Below are 8,024 nucleotides of genomic sequence, written 5' to 3'. Positions count from 1 at the left end.
TAGGGAGGAAGATGAGAGGAAGAACAAGAAGGAGAATACCAAGAACTCCGAGATCTAGATCCAATGGGTTCCCCTCACATAGAGGAGAAAGTGATTGGTGGAAATGTGGATCTAGATCTCCTCTCTCTTTTCCCTAAAAAACTAGCAAGAATCCATGAAGGGATTGAGAGTTAGCAAGCTCGAAGAAGGTCAACAATGGGGGAGGAACGTGAGCTAAAAGGATAAGGTTCAGTGGGGAAGAAGACCCCCTTTTATAGGTGGGGAAAAATCCAACCGTTATGCTCACAGCCCGCACGGAGCGGCACTACCGCTCCAACGAGTGGTACTACCGCTAGGGCGGTAGTAGCCCTTTGAAACACAACAGTGAGGAGGCAAAAAACCAGAAGAACCGTCGGAGCGGTAGTACCGCTTGACCTCACGGTACTACCGCTAGGGGTAGCGGTACTACTGCTAAGGGTAGCGGTACTACTGCTTGCGAGCGGTACTAAAAAATTACATCCGTGCCTACCACCACTGGACTTGTGACGAGTTTTTGGTCCCGAGCGGAAGTAGCCACGGAAGTAGCCATGGTAGTACTGCTCCAAGCGGTAGTACCGCTCCCAAGAGCGGTAGTAAAAAATTACTTCCGCTCCTACCCGCGGTAGTACCGCTGCAGCCTTTTCAGAGCACCAAAACTACCAGAACTTCTGCAAATGGACTCCGAATTCGACGAAACCAAGTTTGTTGGAAAGCTAGCGACAAGGGCTAACACAATCTTGATAGAAATACAAATAATAAGAAAATGAGAAAAGGCCCAAAAGAAAATGGTGAGAACCCTTCCTCGGATAAGACCAGTAAAACCTCCAACACCGAAAACATCATAGAAGACGCATGCAAACTCCGTTTTCGATGAACTCAAGCTTGTCATCAAGATGACCATAATCTCTAAGACTCGCAAAGAGAACCAAACAAGAACCAAGAAACATGATGCAAGGATGCAATGGTTTGAGCTCTCGACGAACGATACGATCAAGCTACTCACTTGAGAGCCCCCTTGATAGTACGGCTATCGATCCTATAACCCGGTCTCCCAACTACCACCATGAGACCGGTAAAATAGAAAACCTATCAAGGGCAAACCTTTGCCTTGCACATGATCTACTTGAGCTAGATGATGACGATCTTGTCCTCCTCAAGATGGACCACCTTTCTTGATTGCGTTGGGTCGATGGAGACTAGATGATTGCTCCCCCATACTCCACTATGGGTGAGCCACTCTTCGGCACATCTTCACAAGTCCATTGACACCACAATGGATGGCAAGCTTCAAGCACTTTATCTCTTCGTGATGCTCCACTTGAACTTGCACATGGCAATCTTGATGACGATCACCACTTGATGTCATCCTTTCCATGGGTTGTATGATATCTTCCTCTTGACGCAAGCCCATGGACACGTACCTAACCCCACACAGACTCTCACATAGACCATGGGTTAGTACACATAGTGCAATGGACAATGCTTACCATACCATGGGATCACTTGATCCCTCTCGGTACATCTTCTACGCTTTGTGAGTTGATCAACTTGATTCACTCTTGACTTAGTCTTGATCAACCTTGAATCTTTCGAACTCTCTTCGTTTGGATGATGTCTTGAAGGTAAACATGAATGATCACACAATCTTCTTCTTCAAGACATGCTTGCAATAAGCTCAACACTCACATGACCAATCTTTGGATAATTCCTTAATAGCACCTTGGTCAACCCATAAACTCCTTGAAACCAACACATGGACTTCAAGAAATGCCTATGGAAAAATACTTCAAATATAACTCAATGCAACCATTAGTCCATAGAGAATGTCATCAATTACCAAAACCACACATGGGGGCACCGCATGTCCTTTCAATCTCCCCCATTTTGGTAATTGATGACAATCACTTTCAAGAGAGTTTATATAAGGAATTATGCATCACCATGCAATGCAACAACCAATAATGCATGCGAAGGAGATGCGTATGCTTAGGAACAAACCAAAGCCAGAAGAGACAACTCTCTAAACTTCTCCACAAAACTCTCTGAAACTTCTCCCCCATTGGCATTGATTTCCAAAATGGGCTACAAGCTTAGAAGGCCAATATAAATTGTGGTCCTCCATAAATTATGTATTTCTCAACAAATGAGTGGAATGCAACACACATATCCAAAGGTAAATGCTTGGAGGAACACAAACTATATTGACTATATTGAGGCACAAAGATAGCAAAAGAATGACATGCCACAAAGACATAAAAAAGAGAGAAACAAGCAATCAAGCAATCAAAAGATACCAATTGAAGCAAGCAAACAAAGGATATCAATTGAGCCAACTAGACCAATGATCCTACGTGCCATATGAATGAAATAAATTATGATATGAGCAAAGGAGTGTTCTAGAGAAACTAGAGAAGCTCCCCATGATGTGTGCACAATTTAGTTTTGTAATGGGATACAACGAGCACAAAATAGGATCGTCACTCCCCCAAGATCAATAGAACCTCACGACAAGTGCAAGAGAGCAACAGAGTGTTCTAAAGACACTAGTGAAGCTCTCCATGATTTGTGCACTCCTTACAATATTTGTATTAGGATACCATGTGCACAAAATAGGATCATCTCTCCCCGAAAATCAATAGAAACTCACAACAAGTGCAAGTGAGCATGTAGGAAACAAAGCCTAGCACTTGCAACAAACAAATGGTTGAGCAACATATAAAAGAGGCAACTTAAGGGTAGGCTCAACCAAAATGATGTATGTGAGTCATGGCAAAGCACTTGAGAAGACTAATGTACGGATGAGCATTAAGCATCAACATAGTCTTGGAAGAATGAGGCACACGGTGCAAGACCTATCATTCCCACACACAACTAGCAAATGGGTTCACAAGCTTACTAATAAGCATATAGAGAACCTATGCTTGTGACAACCCGTGGTGAAGATACAAGAAGAAAGCCTCATCAAGACGAGGGATACCAATTAAGATGGCAAAAGCCTCGTAAAGATAAGAATGAGGAAAATAATCTTCACCACACAAGAGTGCATCAAGATGCAACGAGATACGACACATACTCAAGGCAAAAGCTTTCACGGAGCCACCAAAGAAATAACAAAAGAGAGACAAGGTGGACGTGAAAGAAAGGATATCATCTAGGGATGTAATTTCTCTCAAGTGTATAAGGTTCTAGGTAGACAAAATCATGATGATATATATCTACAAAGAAGGATGTACACCCGAAATAGTTACAACAAGAAGGAACAAGATATCCAAAAGGACGTCATACATATACCAATAAGATATTTGCTTGGAAGCATATCACATGGCTAGATATGGTCTTATTGTATGTAAATGAATTCCTACCATACAACCATCAAAGACATCACAACTAGCAACAAGAGATCATTGTTGCGATGCTTTGAGAAAGGAAACAAGTATCACAAGAGAGAATGAATAACATGCCATGATACAACCTACACAAGGTTGATGTAAGAAATGTGTGCATGAAGTATATGAAGATACTTGTTACCGAGTTAACATGGGAAGGATGAAGTAGATACCAATTAAAGGTAGGTAGTAGTTCATTGATCATCCTAGCTTGACTCCAATTAGCACATGATGACACCACCTTACTTGTGAGTGAGCCGAGCACCCAATGCATCTCCAATTGCTCCTAGAACAACAACACAAACAAAATGGTACCCAAACTCATTGGGACCAAAGAGTTAGAGAACCAACAATACATAGGACAACCTCCACATAAATATGTGCATATAGATATGAAAATGAATTTCATGCACATCTCATCAAATTTGAGACTTGGTGGAGTTTCCCCTATGTATTGGGTCCAAGAAAGAAAGCATGCTAAAAATACTACATCAAATTAATATGCATGCTCAAGACTTTCAAAAAACGATACCAAATGACAAAGAAAAACCAAGTGAAGAAAAGATACCAAATGAATAAATCATCACTTGGAGGATATCCATAATAGATACATCGAGGAATGAGATATCGGTTGATACACACTAAATAAAAGATGTCAAACTCACAAAGGAGAGGATGGTTCCAAACAAACCAAGCTCTCTACAAAGTTTCATGATGGCACAAAGTACCAAAAGAAACGACTTGCCATCCACCAACACACACTTAATATGGATCACAAGAAGAGTGTTTTATAGAAAATAGGATAGCTCCCCCACGAGTTGTGCATTATAGAGTATTTGCATTTGAATACAAAATGCACAAGGTGGGATCACCACTTTCTCTATATCAAGAAAACACTAGACAAGAACAAGACCACAACAAGATCCTCAAGTGGCACGGAAGGCAATGGGAGTTGACACAATTTAGGCAAGAGATAAAGCAAATAAAAGCAAAGGCCAAAGTAAAGATGATCAATAATTTCTACTACACAAGTGAGTACCAATTGTCAAAAGACAAGAAGTATTTGGAAATGATTCCCGTTGGTAGATAGCAAGGATATCCAACATCGTCTTCACACAGAACACAAGCAAATTGCAACTTGTAGAACTAACATACCACCTAAGAACAAGATAATTTACAATATCAATTCTAGGTGACAATATCTCAAATGTACACATTTTCTAGGCTTGTAATATTCACATAGCATATGACTCCCCCATAATGTGATGCCAATAAAAACTTAACAAGAGGCAATAAGAGAATCCAACAAGAGATAATTAATGGACTATTTAGAATTTGAATTTCTCATGAGAAGACATACCACATAGCGACTAAATAATCTTGAAATATCAATACTAGATGGTATTACTCATGTACACACATTTATAGGATTGTGAGGTGCACAAAGCACATCACTCCCCCATAATGGGATATTCCATTAATCTCTCACGAGAGCCAACTAAGATACAAACAAGATGCACAAAGGCTCAACATACTACACACATGTACATGAAGTGCAAACCAACATACACAAACTTGATTACTCAAGATAAGCAATTTGGAGACACAACATATACAAACACATGCAAGGAACAAAACCAAACATGCAATGGGGTAAGTAACTATCAATGTAAACACTTTAAGCACGAGTTACCGCAAGGAGGAACATTGGATATAAGATAGAAACTTGATAATCCGAATGACTTGGCTTGAGACAATTAGAATGATGAAGTCCCCTTAATTCTTCATAAAGTAGCCAAGTCTCCAATACCCTCCAACAACACCTATTGATCAAGTTTGAGCTAGTTGGTCCCCAGCCAAGTTGGGTCCTAAGAGGTTAGTCAGAATAGGCTTGGCTACCCAAATGGTTCTTATCTTGACACCACTTTGAGTACCAACAACTTTGGCAAACAAATTACCAACCTTATCCTTCCCAAGAGAATAGATATCATCAATAATAGTTGGGTTTGATAAGTTACCACTAGTGCATGAGGAAGCAAGGTGACCTTTCTCACGACATAGGTAGCAACGTCTACTCTTCACTTTCTTCTCACTTGATTTCTCAACTTGAGAAGCATTAGATTGAGTTTTCTTGGGAAGAGGCCTTTCTTCAACTTGTGGTTGAGCATGAGATTGAACTTGTGGCCGCTTCCCTTGTTGCTTGTCACTAATGGCCTTCTTCTTCAATGGGAAAGATTTAACATGATGCCCTTCAATTTTGCACTTGAAGCAAATAATCTTGGCCAAACTCTTGACTTGTTTTTGGCCCTTCTTGTTGTTGCTCTTGGACTTCTTCTTCTTATTGGAGTTGAATCCAAGTCCACCTTTGTCATTGGGGGATTTTTGTACACTCAAGAAATTGTTGAGTGTGGCATTCCCTTCATGACACTTTTCCAAATCTTTCTTCAAAGAAGTGACTTGGACCTTGAGCTCTTTGATTTCCTCTACATGGTTAGTCTCAACACAAGCACTAGAGGAAGTATAAGCTTCATCTTTAGAGCAACAAGGCAAGGAAAGCAATTCATCACAAGATGTACCAATGTTATGCATGGATGAATCGCGAGGACTAGCACAAGGCAATATATCATTTTGAATAAAAGTAGTGCTAGTATCCACATGAGGCTCACTAGATGTTACCTTAGAAAGCATGGACTCATGAGCTAACTTTAGAACATTATGGGATACTATAAGATCATCATGAGAGCTTGTGAGCTTTACATGATTTTCTTCCAACATCCCATAATTTCTAGATAGCAACTCAAGTTGAGCCCTTAGCTCAACATTCTCCTTCAATATGGATGCTTCACAAGAGATAGAGTTAGTAGCACAAGCATCATCATTAGCAACAAGAGAAGAAGACAACTTGGCAAGCTCTTTTGAATATGAAGCTTTAAGTTGAGCATGAGACTCGATGAGTTTGATGAGCTCACTCTTAATGACCCTTGAGCCATTTTCGAGGTGCTCAAAGTCCTCAAGGAGTTTAGCATGCGTAACTTCAAGCTCCTCATTTTTAGTTTCAAAATCATTGGCCACCTCAAGAGCTCTGTCACGAGATTCCCTCACTCTAGATAATTCTAGAGCAAAAGTCTCCTCAAGAGATTCCTTGGTGGTTTGTTCAAGTTCAAGAGCTTGAGAGAGGTCCGCAATCTCATTAGCGTAATCACGCTCACGACCTTCCATTTTCTCAATGGTTATCAACCTCATGCTCCTCGAGATGAGATTTGAACTCCTCAATATATTTCTTGCTCTCAATGGCAATGGACATAATTTCCATGAAGTTGGAACGAGCAATTTTATTTTTATGAAGAGCTTTAAAAACCATTTCCCCCTTCATTTTTAAGGAGGCAACATTATCATTATCTTCATCATAATCAACATCATCATCATTCTTGCTATCATCAATATCATCACAAGATATATTGGGATTCAAAGTGGGAGATGCCTTTGAAGCCTTAGCCATAAGGCAAAAAGCAATCGATGATGATGTAGGATCCCTTGAAGCACCGTTCAAGACCACATCTTGTTCCATGGAGTGTTGGGTTTCTCTACATTGTTAGCACAACAACTCGAGGAAATAGATACATTTTTATCATGGCAACAAGACATAGCAAGCATATCATCATGAGATTTGAGCAAGCAATTTCTACATGATATGTAAGGACTACCAACACGAGCATGTGAAACATGTAAGGTGCTCGAAGTGTTAAAGTCCAAAGAAGGACCATTGCAATAAGATAGTGATGAAGAATCACAAAGAACAAGCACACTATCATCATTGCAATGACCACCACTACTCACCCTAGCATTACCTTGTGGCAATCCACATGTAGGTGAAGTAGAAGAAGTTGAGAAGGCAACACGGCCGGAGGTGGAGGGAGAACAATCATCCCCACAAATCTTGGACACGCCATATTTATCTTGAAGCTTTGTCCACAACTCATGAGCATCCCGGAAATGCATGAGTTGAAATATAACTACATTGCTCAAAGCATCAAAAAGTACATTAGAAGCTTGAGCATTGAGATAAGAGTTTTTCTCATCCTCTAAAGATAATCTTTGGGAATCCTTTGGAGGAGAAAAACTCATATCTACAATTCGCTCTAAATTTGGGTCCATGCCCCTAAAGAGATTAAGCATGCGAATTACCCAAACATCAAAATTTGTGCCATCAAAACTAAGAGTGTGAGAGAATCCTAATTCCCTAGTCGACATCTTTACTCTTTAGGCAGTTAAGCCTAACAAAGAGAGACGAGGCTCTGATACCAATTGAAAGATCGTGGATGTCGCCTAGAGGGGCGGTGAATAGGCACTTTAAAATAATTATGGTTGAGGCTTGAACAGATGAGGAATAAACCTAGCGGTTAATTTGTCAAACACAAAACCTACAACAACTAGGCTCACCTATGTGCACCAACAGCTTATACTAAGCAAGATAAACAACTATGTGATAGCAAGATATATGACAAGAAACAATATGGCTACCACAAATTAAAGTGCATAAGTAAAGGGCTCGGGTAAGAGATAACCGAGGCACACGGAGCCGATGATGTATCCCGAAGTTCACACCCTTGCGGATGCTAA

Source organism: Triticum aestivum, chromosome 2A (assembly GCF_018294505.1).
Source record: "Triticum aestivum cultivar Chinese Spring chromosome 2A, IWGSC CS RefSeq v2.1, whole genome shotgun sequence".
Classification (NCBI taxonomy): Eukaryota; Viridiplantae; Streptophyta; class Magnoliopsida; order Poales; family Poaceae; genus Triticum; species Triticum aestivum.
The sequence above is the reverse complement of the archived record's forward strand: the minus strand, read 5'-3'. Positions refer to the sequence as shown.